We start from the raw sequence: 14,448 nt of genomic DNA, 5'->3' as shown, positions 1-14,448 counted from the left end.
AGGAGATTGTAGAAAAGAGCAGTGATGCCCTTCTTGCCTTCTTGCCAGAAAATAAGTGATCTGGAAGCTGTTAGGCTTACTTACAGCAGCGGCCCTTTCTGCACCTGCATGAACTCCAGGACACATTTACGAACAGTGTTTGTTGCTGTTTGTGTTGCAGCTTTGATTCTTCTTGTAATTTGGTTTAAAACAACAACAACAACAACAAAAAAAACCTACAATTTTCATGTGCTGAGTTTACAATGAAAGTAATTTTACCTAAAGTGTCAATAACAGGGAATTTAAAATTGTTATAATGGGTCAATTGGCCAAAAGTTGCCATGATAGATAATATGATGCTTAGTGTATATATTTTTTATGTATTTAAGAAGCTGAAGTTGAACACTATAAACGCTAAAAACAAAATCTAGACCGTTGGGAAGTTTAATTCCATTTGCATTAACACAGCAAAAATGGTCAAAAATAGAAAAGTGAGGTGGCTACAAATGGCCAGCATAGAGCCCAGAGGGTTAATGTGTAAAATGTATAAAAATATTATTGATTACAAGGTAATTGTCAGGGCTCTGTGTGCGGGCAGGTGGAGAATGTGGATCCAAGTGCAGAACTCAAACACTAACTTGAAACTCAAAACCACAGCTTTATTGCTGGCACCAATAAAACAGGAACCAAACATGAAACCACTAACTGGAACACACAGGCAGGATCTGAGGGTACGACGCAACAGGGAGCACAGGAAAACACAGGGCTTACATACACAGGGGAGTAATTAGGAAATGGGCAACAGGAGGGAGACACAGCTGGGAGAAAATAGGCTAACGAGACAGGAGAAAGGTAAAACTGAACACATTGACATGAGACATGAACTTTCAGAATAAAACAGGAAACTAACAGACACAGAGAACCAGACAGGACACTGAACTTGGCAGGCAGACTCACGAGCAGACACAATGGACAGACAGAGGGAACACAGGCAGGCATGAAACAAACACACTAACACATAGCAAACCTAAACAAAAGACAAGGCAGAATAAACAAGAATATAAAGAAACACACAACACCGAGTCCTCAGACTCAGGACCACGACAGTATTACATTACTGTTAATAGCAACAAGCTTTTTATTTTGAAGTATGGACATGGAAACAAGTGAACAACATTTTGAAATAATTTTAATTGGATTTTGTACACTGAAAAAAAATAACAAGACATAAAGAAACCAAACAGCCAGTGCCTTCATCTGTCCGTTACATGTCAAACATCGCATTGACCCGTAGTCAGCACATGCTTTTAAAAAGAGCTCCATGTCCTCTGCAAACTGAAAAACAAAGAGGAAGAAGTCCCTTGTTCCAGTGTCTCCTTCCTCCGACATGTCTCTTAACCCTCTGCTGGTCCTCTTTATTTAAGGACAGATATTTTGGCATTGTTACGTGTCCACAGAAAAGTGCCTTATTTTGAACAACCTGCTGCACAGCAGGAGGCAGATCTTCAACAACTGCTGGCTCCTGTGTCGGGCAAACGGGGATATAAACTTAGCTATTCTCTGATGCAGGACAGTTATTTTAACAGTGAGTCAAGTCTCACTAACCATGTAATTACACTAGTGTTTAAAGTGAACACTGGCCTGACTGACTTCCTGGAACTTGTGCTTTTATTAGTCTGAAAATGGGCACATGTTGTGCTTCCTCTCTGTGCAAGAAGCTTAACAGAAAATGTTGATATTGTTAATGTGTCTAAACCTTGACACAACATAGTGCAGAAGTCAAAATATAAATTCAATATGAAACATATTTAACAACTTTCAAAAGATTCAAGACTCCATTGCTCTAAAATGAAACAGAATACTTACTACGGTATAATCAAATGGTGCATCCAGTGCCACTGTCACGACGTACAAGGTGGACTCATGCGCAGGACTCCGGGGATGATGTACACAAGAGAATTTATTACAGAACAATGTCCAATGAGTGTATAAACACAGATACGGGGCAGTGCTATGTACAAAAGGTGAGGGGGGCAGGGCTCCGGGGAAGATCCAGGGGAACACGCTCGTCTCTCTCCACACAATCCAGACACGAATCCACTCGCACACCAGGAAAACAGTCCAGGGAATCTGTACACAAAGAGACGCTTGTTAAATGCTGAACACACACTGCATGGGAAAATACTTGCTGGGGCGCTCGACTTTCACTGACGCAATTCTCACAACGATCCAGCGAAGAACAGCCGTTGCTTCCCGTCTTAAATACCACACTGATGAGGCACAGGTGTTTCTTCCTCCGAGGGCGTGAACCCATAATGAGTTCAGCCCTGGTGAGAGAGAGAGAGAGAGAGAGAGGGGGAGACAGCTGATCAGCGACCAGCTGAACCCCCACAAAAAACACAAATTTCATTGTTTTGAAGCTTAAATTAAGTTTGTATGAATCTCAAGAAACAGAAGAGAAAAATAACAATTAGCATGAAGCTCCCACAGTCAGTTCCAAAGTCTTGGTCTGGAAAATCCTGTATTACATTGAAAATAAAGACTCATTAATAAAATCCCTTCAAAAAAGACTGGCATAATTAATGTCACCATACACTCAAACTACCTGCAAGTCAAAGCTATTTTCACTGACCACTGCCCGGGAGAGAAGTTAACAGCATCATGACGGGGGTCAAATGTTAATTGCTAATAGCACCAACTTTAAGCCTGAGGACACGACCTCGACACAAAATGAAAAAGTACAGTCACGTGCTCACAGTTGGTCAGTGTGTTACACACAGCAGTTTCAGCTTTATTTTCAGGTTGGCATAATTTATAAACTAACATTTAATGTTAGTGTTTTATGTTAAACTAGAACATTGTGAAGAGCCTACTTATGTCTGAAACAGCTAAAGACAGCATCACTGACTTGATCAGAGTGTGAAGATGAGACAAAGAATCAAATGGTGATGCATCAGGCTGATATAGTTTATAAGCATGTGAATGCACTCTATGTGTGAACACTCGAGATCAACAGAACATGATGCACTTAACCTGGAACGCTGAACAGGTTCCTGAAAACTGGAACAAACCAAAAGTGCTTATAAACATGTGACCTCATGGCCACTCATGCCTTTGTGTTTATTGGGTCAAGAAAGAGGATTTCTCTTTTACGTGGCTTCAGTACCTAAAAGACAGTTACTCATGACTTCAAACTTTGTCATTGCGAGTGATCATAAACAGACTTTTGAACACGTGTCACAAAAGTTTGAATACATCTCAGACACAGCAAATTTCTAACAGTTTGTATGTGTCAAAAAACTAAGACTTACACGCCGCTGGAAATGTTGCAGGCTTTGCACAGGTTTCTCATCACTCCAAGCTGAAGTAATTAGGGCAAACTGTACATGGAACGACCCCAGAGCTTTATGTCACGTATTCTGGAAACTACAAAGCAATGTTACCTTTAGCTTGGTGAGTTCGTCAAACAGACGGTCTTCTGTGACACTGCTAAGCTGCTAAGAACTGAAAATGGATTCTTCACACTACCTACAGAAAACGGTATGCTTTGACTTACAGTCTAAATTACTTTAAAACACTGAATAACTGTAAATAAGTTTTTGCAATCACTCACTTGGAAAAACCCCACGGCTTATCATTTCCAGGTGAACAGAGTTCCACAAACCTTCACTGTCATGCTCAGCATCAAAGTCTTCAGGGGGGGCTTTGAGGTCACTCACTACAATAAATGGACTCATTAGGAACATGCACGTAACATACTCCATGAACTATAAACACAAATGTGCATAACACTTACCTACCAAGCTGAACACCCCTTTTCTGTGTAAGTCCATGACTACCACAGGGGGGTGAAATCCACAGTTTATGCAGGTCTACATGTGATCTGTGTCAGTCACAGCCTCAAAATGGCAATAAGCATGAAATACGGTACGGATTGAGTCAATGATCCTTTACATGGTTCTGTAATATAATACAATATAATAACAATAGGGCAAAGAAGACTGTGATTAGGCACCAACACAACATTTTCATACACACAAAAGCATTTTTAAAGAAATCTTCAGGTGAATCTTCTGTGGTTTTGGTTACCTGGGGTGTTTGTACTCTTCTGTTTCATGGTTCATGTTCCTATGTTCTGTGTCCCCCAGTCTGTGTTAAGGTTGTGGGTTATGTCATTACATGTATGTGCTTCCTGTTTTACTTTGAAGATCCGTGTCTGATCTCAGTATGTTCAGTTTACTTTTCCCCTGTCTCGTCAGGTCAGATTACTCCCAGCTGTGCCCTCCTTTTGTGTCTCATTCCCTCGTTATCCTTTCTGTGTATTTAAACCTCGTGTCTGCCTCTGTTAAGTGCTGGTTTGTCTGTGTTGTTCCCCTTGGTCTCCCGGCTTATGTCCTCGTACCGCCCTGCATCTTGGTTTCTGGTTAGTTTTTTCCAGTTTAGGTTTTCTTAGTTCATGCTCACCCTCGCCGTTTCTGTTTGTATCCACCTTTTCACCTGCACCAGAGCTGCTGCATTTTGGGTCCTCCTTTCCTCCAACACCACACGGCTCGCCTCGGCAGCCGTGACAGTCTCAGCTTCACAAAGACGTAGGACTTAAATTTGAGCACAACCGTAGAATAACTGCAGATCTCAGGGAAGAGCTCGAAAATAGCAGGAAAGACAACGCAGAACTCATGAAAACTGTGGAAAATAATCGGCGCCTACTTAAAGTAGGTTCGGATCTTGCCACAGCGGCCATTGTTGTTCCTGCAGCTTGCTGGGCCATCTCAAAGCTTTTCGGATGAAGTAAATGATCCCACAGAGCGGGGATCACTCATCAACGATTGTGGTAATTGTAGATGTGGGCCAGTTACCCTTTAAAAACAGAAATGTTTTCGGGCCACAGTCCACCTTCATCCTGGCGTTGAAGGAAAAGGGAGTTTTTCCTGCTCATAGGGGATCATTTGACTGTTGGGGTTAAATTTTTGGAATTCATTTAATTGGCTTGAACTGAAAGACCTAAAAATTCAGGTGAGGGTTTTACATAGTGGAGAGCACTACATTTGTTAACTGCACTTTTTTGTATTTGTAGTTTTTGTAGTGCTTCCTACTACAAAAACTACAAATAAAAACCTAGCAGTTAGCAGCAAATCAAAAAAAAAAGAAAAAAGAAAATCCACTACTGCTCTGTGTGTTTACTTCAATGAACAATTGTATGTTTTTGTGGTAGATTATAGATTGTCCAAATATGTCAGAGTTTTTAAATTAGCACTGCATGAGATTTGCTGTGGCACAGATCAGTTCGTGTGTTGATCTGAGTCCTGTGATTTCCAGTCGTGATTTATTCCCAAGACAAAATCAAATCGTCCTCTGCTGCCGTGTTGTTGCACAATAAAAATGATGGAGGTGTCAGCCCTAGTTATTGTCTCAGATATGATGCTCATCTTATCCTATCTGATCTGTGTCTGTTGGATATGCATATCCACATAATTATGGATTATAGTGTGGATGCTGTAGGCACTATTGAGTTCCTGTTTCTCTTTCTACTTTATTTGTATTATTCAAGTTGCTTCCGTACGCTTTTTGGACTTGAACTACTAAAATTTTTGTGCGATTTTCACCATTCAAATTTCACAATATTCCGCTATTTCTGGAGATGGGTGCTATGACTTCTGGTAGTTATGACTATTATATTTCTTAAAATATTAAGCTTTTTATGCAATTTTGTCCCATTTAAATGAATGGGAAATTTTTAAAAGTTCTGCCAAAACTTGCTGGTTTTTGAAACTTAACTATTCCTCATACTTTCACGTAAAAACTCCATTCAAACTTTAAAATGTTCTCAAATTATTGGGCTATTCATGTATGATTCAGCTTTTTCATATCTTTTACTGTTTTTATGTAATTATGGTAATTTCTACCAAATAATATTTCTGCTAAATCATAGTAGCTGATTAGCTGACATGTGGATCCGAAGATCCACATTAGCCTACCTGGGGTTGAAAGTCTTGATAAATGCACGGCGTTTCGGCGGGTATACCGGCTTCCGCCAGTGTGACGCTTATTTTGAGCGATTAAAAAAATAATAGAATATAATTTTATTTTTATATTTCAATATCAAAATAATCTTCCAATTTAGAGCTACAAGTTAAAAAAGAACTAACATAAATAAAATACACTATAGCTAAATACTCCTAATTTATTTTCCCAAAACACGCGGAGCCGCACTATAAGGACTAAAGAGCCGCAGGTTGCTGTCTGTTAATGTCTGTAATATAAGTTCCGCCAGCAGAGGGCCCCGTGTCTTACGCATCAGTAGCCGACACCTCGCTAGCAGAAGAGTGGTGCCGAGCTGGTGCACCGAGTAGTTCCTGTTACTTGTTTGTCTGTTTTTACAGGTAAGCTCGGTTCCAAATAATACATATGTGATAGACAACAGAAGCAATCGAAAAGCTACAGAGCCAGTTCACGAGTTTAAGGGTTGATAACGATGAACCACCACCAGCTGTTGCTAAAAGCACCTTTGTTAGATAGCAAAGTATTTACATATAATTCTCCTGTTCATTGATCTGAGCATGCGCAGAATGATCCACAGCACTCCTTTGATCTTCTCAAACGATCATCGTGACGTCACGGTCGACATCACGTTCTCTGCCACACCCACCAAGACCTTAAATAGAGGATCTTGTTTAACAGTTTACATCAGAAAGAGCCAGTTGTTTTAGACAAAGCTACCCTTTGCATTTAAATCATTCAGAGATTTAACTTTTTGACACTTTTGAGCTTTAAACCTTTAAAGAAATGTCACAGGGAAGTGGAGATCAGTCAGACCCACTGCAGCGTACGAGAGATGAACTCAGGCATGAAAACGCACAACTCAGGGAAGGAAACGCACGACTCAGTGAAATGTGCATAGAATTCAGTCACAATGTCACACAACGCAGTCTAGAAAACACACGACTCAGTCGAGAAAACGCACAACTCCTGTTCATTGATCTGAGCATGCGCAGAATGATCCACAGCGCTCATTTTATCTTCTCAAAGGATCATCGTGACGTCACGGTCGACATCCCATTCTCTGCCACACCCACCAAGGGTTAGGGTTAAATAGAGGAGCTCCTTTAACAGTTTGGACAAAGCTAACTTTTGCATTTAAATACTTCAGAGAACGTATTTAACTTTTTTGACATTTGTTCGAGCTTTAAACCTTTAAAGGAATTGACGGAAGGGCACCACCAGGAGTGGAACCTGCGGCTTAATTTGACTCAACACGGGAAACCTCACCCGGCCCGGACACGGAAAGGATTGACAGATTGATAGCTCTTTCTCGATTCTGTGGGTGGTGGTGCATGCCCGTTCTTAGTTGGTGGAGCGATTTGTCTGGTTAATTCCGATAACGAACGAGACTCCGACATGCTAACTAGTTACTCGACCCCGTGCGGTCCGAGTCCAACTTCTTAGAGGGACAAGTGGCGTTCAGCCACACGAGATTGAGCAATAACAGGTCTGTGATGCCCTTAGATGTCCGGGGCTGCACGCGCGCCACACTGAGTGGATCAGCGTGTGTCTACCCTTCGCCGAGAGGCGTGGGTAACCCGTTGAACCCCACTCGTGATAGGGATTGGGGATTGCAATTATTTCCCATGAACGAGGAATTCCCAGTAAGCGCGGGTCATAAGCTCGCGTTGATTAAGTCCCTGCCCTTTGTACACACCGCCCGTCGCTACTACCGATTGGATGGTTTAGTGAGGTCCTCGGATCGGCCCCTGGCGGAGCGCCGAGAAGACGATCAAACTTGACTATTTAAAGAAATGTCACAGGGAACATTGAATAATCCATCTGGAAGCAGAGATCAGTCAGACCCACTGCAGCGTACGACATTTGAAGTTCTACGTGGTGTTATTAGACAAACCGCAGACCTCGTTGAATTTAACACACAACTCGGTCAAGAAAACACACCAGTCTGTCAGGGTCCTGAGTTGGAGTGACCCAGGGTCCCCGAGCAGTTATGAACTATATTGTGTTATGTATTTGTTATTCTATGCTTCTGTTTGGTGTTCCACTTATTGTGTGTGTAGACAAGGTGTCTGTATGTGTGCGTATATGTGTGTGGATGTCAAGCACCTGCAGGCCTGATGGGTGTGGTCCCACTAGAGGATTGGCCACGCCTGAAGCCCCACACACACCTGCTGCTGATCAGGCTCGTCGGGGAGCTATTTAAGAATCCGATTGAGCTCCCACCAACGCAGGATCATTGTGTGGGACTTCCTGTCAGTTCTCGAGCTGGTCTGTTTGTGAGTGTGAGCTTACCAGTGTAATTGAGGTTGCTAACGAGTTGGGAACACACGGGAATGTATTGTTGTGTATCAGTTTCGTCACTGTAAATAAACGCACTGTTTGCACACAAAGCTCCGCACCTGGGTCCTCATTCCCCTTCATCCCCACGGTCTGTGCTAAATACCGTATTTCTGCTAAATCATACTATTTCTGCTTAATTATAGTCTTTTTGTTAAATTATTCTATTTCTGTTACTTTATAGGATTTGTGATGAATACAGTATTTCTACAAAATCATAGTATTTTTGCTACTTTTAAATTTTTGTGCTAAGTACCCTATTTCTGCTAAAACATACTATTTCTGCTTAATTATAGTTGTTTTTGTTAAATTATTCTATTTCTGTTACTTTATAGGATTTGTGCTAAATATAGGATTTCTACTAAATTAAAGTATTTCTACCAAATCATAGTATTTCTGCTACTTTTTAATGCCTGTGTAAAATACTGTATTTCTGCTGAATAATAGTATTCCTGCTAAATCATAGCATTTCTGCTACTTTAAAATTTTTGTGCTAAATACCGTATTTCTGCTGAAACATACTATTTCTGCTTAATTATAGTGTTTTTGTTAAATTATTCTTATTCTGTTTCCTTAATAGGATTTGTGCTAAATATAGTATTTCTGCTAAATTAAAGTATTTCTACAAAATCATAGTATTCCTGCTAAATCATAGCATTTCTGCTACTTTAAAATTTTTGTGCTAAATACCGTATTTCTGCTGAAACATACTATTTCTGCTTAATTATAGTGTTTTTATTAAATTATTCTATTTCTGTTACACTTTATAGGATTTGTGCTAAATATAGTATTTCTACTTAATACAGTATTTCTGCTAAATCATGGAATTTCTGCTACTTTAAAATTTTTGTGCTAAATACCCTATTTCTGCTAAATCATACTATTTCTGCTTAATTATAGTGTTTCTGTTAAATTATACTATTTCTGTTACTTTATAGGATTTGTGCTAAATATAGTATTTCTACTAAATTAAAGTATTTCGACCAAATCATAGCATTTCTGCTACTTTTATATTTTTGTGCTTAATACCGTATTTCTGCTAAATCATACTACTTCTGCGTAATTATAGTTTCTGCCAAATCATAGCATTTCAGCTACTTTATAGGATTTTTGCTAAATATAGCATTTCTGCTAAATCATAGAATTTCTGCTATTTTTTAATTTTTGTGCTAAATACCGTATTTCTGCTAAATTATACTATTTCTGTTACTTTGTAGGATTTGTGCTAAATATAGTATTTCTGCTTAATTATAGTGTTTCTGCTAAATCATAGTATTTCTGCTACTTTAAAGGATTTGTGCTAAATACCGTATTTCTGCTAAATCATAGTATTTCAACCAAATCATAGTATTTCTGCCAAATAATAGTATTTCTGCTAAGTTATTACGTTTGTCTTAAGTCACAAAATTTTTCCTAACATTTTATGTTAACGCTCCATGTCATGACTTTGCAGACAGCCTGTGTCTCTTTCTGTGTGAGCTCTGACTGAGCAAGGGATGCAGCTGCATTGACAGGAACAACTACACAGCCTGATGAAGCAGACAGAAGCAGCAGCTCTGATTGGTGGATTCAAATTGAGCAAATCCAGGCTGTTTGACTGCCATAGATACAGCTGAAAACATAAAGCTGAAAATAGCTGAAGAAGCTGAAGTCAGTATTTGAAAAAGTTTTTGAACTTCTAATAACTTTACAGAAGCACCTCTTTGTGTGTGTGTGTTTATAATTTTGTGTTTCTGCCGGGTGTTCTTTCTTGTTTTTCTAAAGTTTGTGCCACTTTGCCTTAGTAGCGCAACAAGTAATTTTGAGTGAATTTTACCTTTGGTTAGCTTTTCCAGCTGGGAATATTGATTTTCCAATATTCCTGCTAAGTTACTTCTTTCCTACTCTATGAGGACTGGCACATTCAAATCGACATCTCAGGGCCTGCACGACTTCCCAGGAGCCAATCGTTTGTGAGGGCAGTATTGTGGAAATGACACAGTCTTCACCAGTGGGGATAGTTACAAAGCTTTCTTCGTTATGAATTAGTGATACATGTTTTTATTGAACATTTGAAGATAAAAAATTAAAAAAAACTCTTGTAGAGGACATGAAGTCAGAGATAGAAACGACAAGGAGCAGGTGCATCTAGTACAGGTAGAGCTGCTGCAAAAACCCACTGAGCCCAGCAGCCAGCGTAACAAATTCTGGATTTTTGGCTTTTAGTTAGCAGTTAGCATTAGCAGCACATGCTGCGCACTGTGACTCACAGACATGGTCCCAGGTCAGCCCTGACTTTGTGTTACACTAATCCTAAAGTAGTAATGGTATTTCTAACCACTGATATACCACAACTTTATCCTTTCAACAGCTTCTGAAAGTTAGGGGACCTAGTGTTGCAGCCCCTGGCCAGTGTTGCCAACTCCTCGGTTAGGAAAATCGCTATTGGCTTTCCTAAAAGTCTCTAGAAGTTGCTAAAAGACACCATCGCCTAATTTTTCCACGTTGTAGGTGAGAAAAAAAAAGAAGAGACATAAAGTGAGTAAAAAATGCCCTAAATGCATTTAGAAGTGACTTAGAACTACAAATTAAATTTTTTTTTAGTGATTATTGGTTTTTATTTGGGTTTTTTTTTATGTCACAATTCCATCCCTACTCCTTCATCTGTGTTGGACCGGCAAAAGTGACCCGAAATAGGCACTCTGGTGGAGTTACTTTGTGTGTGTGTGTGTGTTTTTAAACCTTGTGATCCACAAAACAACATAAGAGTAAAGGAAGAATTGACTGTGTTACAGTCAGTGTGGGAGCAGCGGCTTCGCTCATGCGCGGTTCATTTGCAGTTTGGACGCACAGGTGGGAACTAGTGATGGGATTTCCGGCTCTTTTTAGAGAACCGGCTTTTTCGGCTCGGCTCACTAAAAAGAGCCGGCTCTTTTGGCTCCCAACCGGCTCTTCAGGTTGTTTTGTTGCTTTAAATAATTTATTATTAACAATAATATAAAATTATGCACAAAAGGAGTTACTAATGGTAAACAAAAAAGTGGTTTTATTTATATATGTTTATATATAAATATATGTGGTGGCCCCTAGAGACAAAACACGTACAAACTCCAAAACACATTTTTAGCGTTAACTGAACTTCCAAAACAGAGCTACCTAGATCAGTTAAATTACACAATTGAAAGCATATGTGTATTGTTTGTGTATTTATACACAAGCACTCATTCAGATAATTTAAAACAAATGTTCATTTACCTGTTACTACCACACACCAAATCTGGTCGTTGGTACTTCCTGGCTTGTGTAGCCTCTAGGTAACAAAAGTTCAACACTGCGCACGAGCATCCTGGAGCACTTCTGTTGTCTTTTGTACGTGTTTTTAGTTTTTACGTGCTTCTGAGTTTTTCCTGTGTTTTGGAGTTTGTACGTGCTATGGAGTTTTTACGTTTTTTCGAGTTTTTCCGTTTTTTGGAGTTTGTACATGCTTTGTCTCTAGGGGCCACCGTAAATATACTTTTATTTATTCACTCCACATAAAATGTAATAAATAAATCATATAATACAAAAACCAACATTTCAACTTTTAACTATTTAAATTTTCAGCTTTTTCCTTTTACAAATTTAAAGTGAAACAACACAATATAATTAAATATAAATTAAAATATGAAAACAAAAAGAACATTCACCTTCTCTGTCATATGGGCCCGCATGAATAAACTTTCTGAATCCTTTATCATCTGCAACTGAAAATAGTTGTGGATGATTAGTATTAGTGATGTGCGGATTGATCCTGAAATATATCGATATTTTTTAGTAATTTAGGGTTAATTTGTAGTTTATCATTAACAGCAACGTAGTGGAAAGAAACTATAACATTCGGATTGTCTACATTCAAAGGATCTACTTGCTCTTCCGCCTTTCATAGTCATGTGCGAAATACGGCTGTATAAATGTCTCGCAGCCCCTTGGCGCGCGCACTCACAACAATGGCTGAGCCTAATTGTGCGGACGTATTTTACCTCCACAAACAGCTGAGACGTGGTTTGGATACATGTGGCAAAAAAGTGCTCCACGAGTGAGGTGTTGTGGCTATACTTTCCCAACCTTGAAACCTCAGAATTAGGGAGACAATCAAAAGGGCACATTTTACAGTGTTTATTTATCGGATAAAATACGTTAAATGTCACCATCACCGAAACAGCGGGGGAGTCCAAATTCAGAGGCTGCTTCCACCTGAGGACCCGGCCTTCGCGGTCTAAAGAAAGCCAGGTAGTACGTCACGAGTTCCCTCGGTGGAGTGAAACTCTGCCGTCTGTTCCTTGCTATCTAAAATATAACCGGGCGCTGACGTAAACTCTCGACCGTCTCACACTTTCTTTAATTAGTTTTCTGTTTGATGTTTATTCAGCTGTGTGAAAACCCCGGAGGAACCCACCCGAGGGATTAATAAAGTTTAATTTAATCTAATCTAATAACTTTAATCTCAGCCAAACAGATTTACTCACGAACAAATAAAACACTGAAAAAGCCAAACAATAACATTTTTAAGTTATCAAAGTGACTTATATATCATGTTTAACCCGAGTAGTGAAAGACCGCGGGGGTTTGAAGACGATGTGTCGGCTCAGATATTTGAAGTTTACACAGCTACATTCTCACCTGAAAATATGTCAAAAGTTGTTTTTTTCTTTTTGCGACCCAGAAAGAGAAATAAGAGTAATATTAAAACTAAGTAGCTGCCGCCATTGTTGGAAACTGGAATTGGCTCGGCGGCGCTATGAATTCTGCAATATGGTTTTTCAATTTTGTTGTCCAGGTGGAAATTCGGGAGAATGGTGGCTCCGGGATTCTCCTGGAAAAATCGAGAGGGTTGGCATGTATGGTTGTGGCAATATCACTAACCTTGTCAAACACCTCAGAGTAAATCATATCACAGAATATGACGAGTGTATGTTGAGACGAACTGAAGAGGAGGACAGGACAGGTGCTGCTAGGGCGAGACAGACGTCTCTCATGGAGTCCTTTAGTGCTGCAGGCAGGCAAGGTGTTCAAATAGCGCACAACTTCAGTTTTTTTATTTCTATATGATGAGCTCTGCATTATTAAGTGATAAGAACAAGTAATCTGATGTCCTGTAATCATTATGACGCTATAATTTGAGATACAATAAATAAAATACGCTGTTTCCGGGCCGGCTAATAATAACGGTGACATTTAACCAGGGCTATGCAGAGAGGTTTAAAGGGGCGGTGCTCAAAGTTAAAAAGGGGCACATTGAACCAGGCTGAATAACAACAACACACATTCATCAAGAATCTAATATGGGCAACAAGGCAAAGCAAACGTAGCTGATGCTTTACCTGATGGGTACAATGTTGCTGTTGAGGGTGCTGTGGATAGTGCTGGAGGGCAGGGCTGTGTTGATCTGAGACTGTAAACATTAAAAAGTCCATAGGAGAGATGGTAGCTGTGTCATGAGATAATAACAAAATGCAAAGATTGGTGACAGCGCTTGGAACCATAAGGCAACAAAAAACTGTGAGAAATAATTTAGGCTCTGCCTGTGAATCACTCTTTGCTTCTCTTCTTCCTTCCATCCCATCATTTCATATATCACTCTCCACTTGCTGTCTATCTGAGAACAAGGCACAACTTGCTATTGCAATAAACTATAATCTAATTATCCACACCTAACAACTCCAGCACTTAATCTAAAATAAAATGATGACAGAAAAATGTTATAGCCCTGCCTTTAGTAGCCTCACACAGCTCCTACTGTTTCCTCCTCATGTCCTTACCAGGCATGTCTGGACAATGTTATATCATGAGTAATATTTTTTTTAAAAATCCATCTAAATAAAACACACACATGCACGCACACACAGTGACATTTTAGACCTCCTTCAGAATACTGTATATACTATGGGCATCATGGTGCTGATCCAGAATCCTTACATTATTATTTATTACTAGAGCTACAATAATAAAGCAATGAGGAGGGGGAAGTAATAAATATGAAATAATGTATTTATGATGAGGGCAGCACGGTGGCACGGTGGTTAGCACTGTTGCCGCACAGCAAGAAGGTCCTGAGTTCAATTCCAACATCAGGCCGGGGTCTTTCTGTGTGGAGTTTGCATGTTCTCCCCGTGT

General features: G+C 39.7%; 1 long non-coding RNA gene and 1 pseudogene across 2 annotated transcripts; one reads left to right on the top strand and one right to left on the bottom strand.

The window, feature by feature from the left end:
- Positions 1-1,151: 1,151 nt before the first annotated feature.
- Positions 1,152-4,811, bottom strand: LOC146706735 (uncharacterized). 2 transcript variants are annotated; one of them, XR_014921624.1, is made up of 6 exons: positions 3,776-4,811; positions 3,593-3,697; positions 3,291-3,405; positions 2,192-2,306; positions 1,846-2,109; positions 1,152-1,697 (listed from the first exon to the last, which is right to left on the bottom strand). It is a non-coding gene; the product is annotated as an uncharacterized LOC146706735 (long non-coding RNA). The 2 variants fall into 2 exon arrangements; XR_014921623.1 differs by having other exon boundaries at positions 1,152-2,109.
- Positions 4,812-7,084: 2,273 nt separating this feature from the next.
- LOC146706734 (18S ribosomal RNA) lies at positions 7,085-7,801 on the top strand (annotated as a pseudogene; the record flags this gene model as incomplete).
- Between the last annotated feature and the right edge of the window lie 6,647 nt (positions 7,802-14,448).

Source organism: Copadichromis virginalis, linkage group LG7 (genome assembly GCF_057382275.1).
Source record: "Copadichromis virginalis isolate Kocher_CV1m ecotype Utaka linkage group LG7, C_Virginalis_male_GT1.1, whole genome shotgun sequence".
NCBI lineage: Eukaryota > Metazoa > Chordata > Actinopteri > Cichliformes > Cichlidae > Copadichromis > Copadichromis virginalis.
The sequence above is the reverse complement of the archived record's forward strand: the minus strand, read 5'-3'. Positions and strand labels throughout refer to the sequence as shown.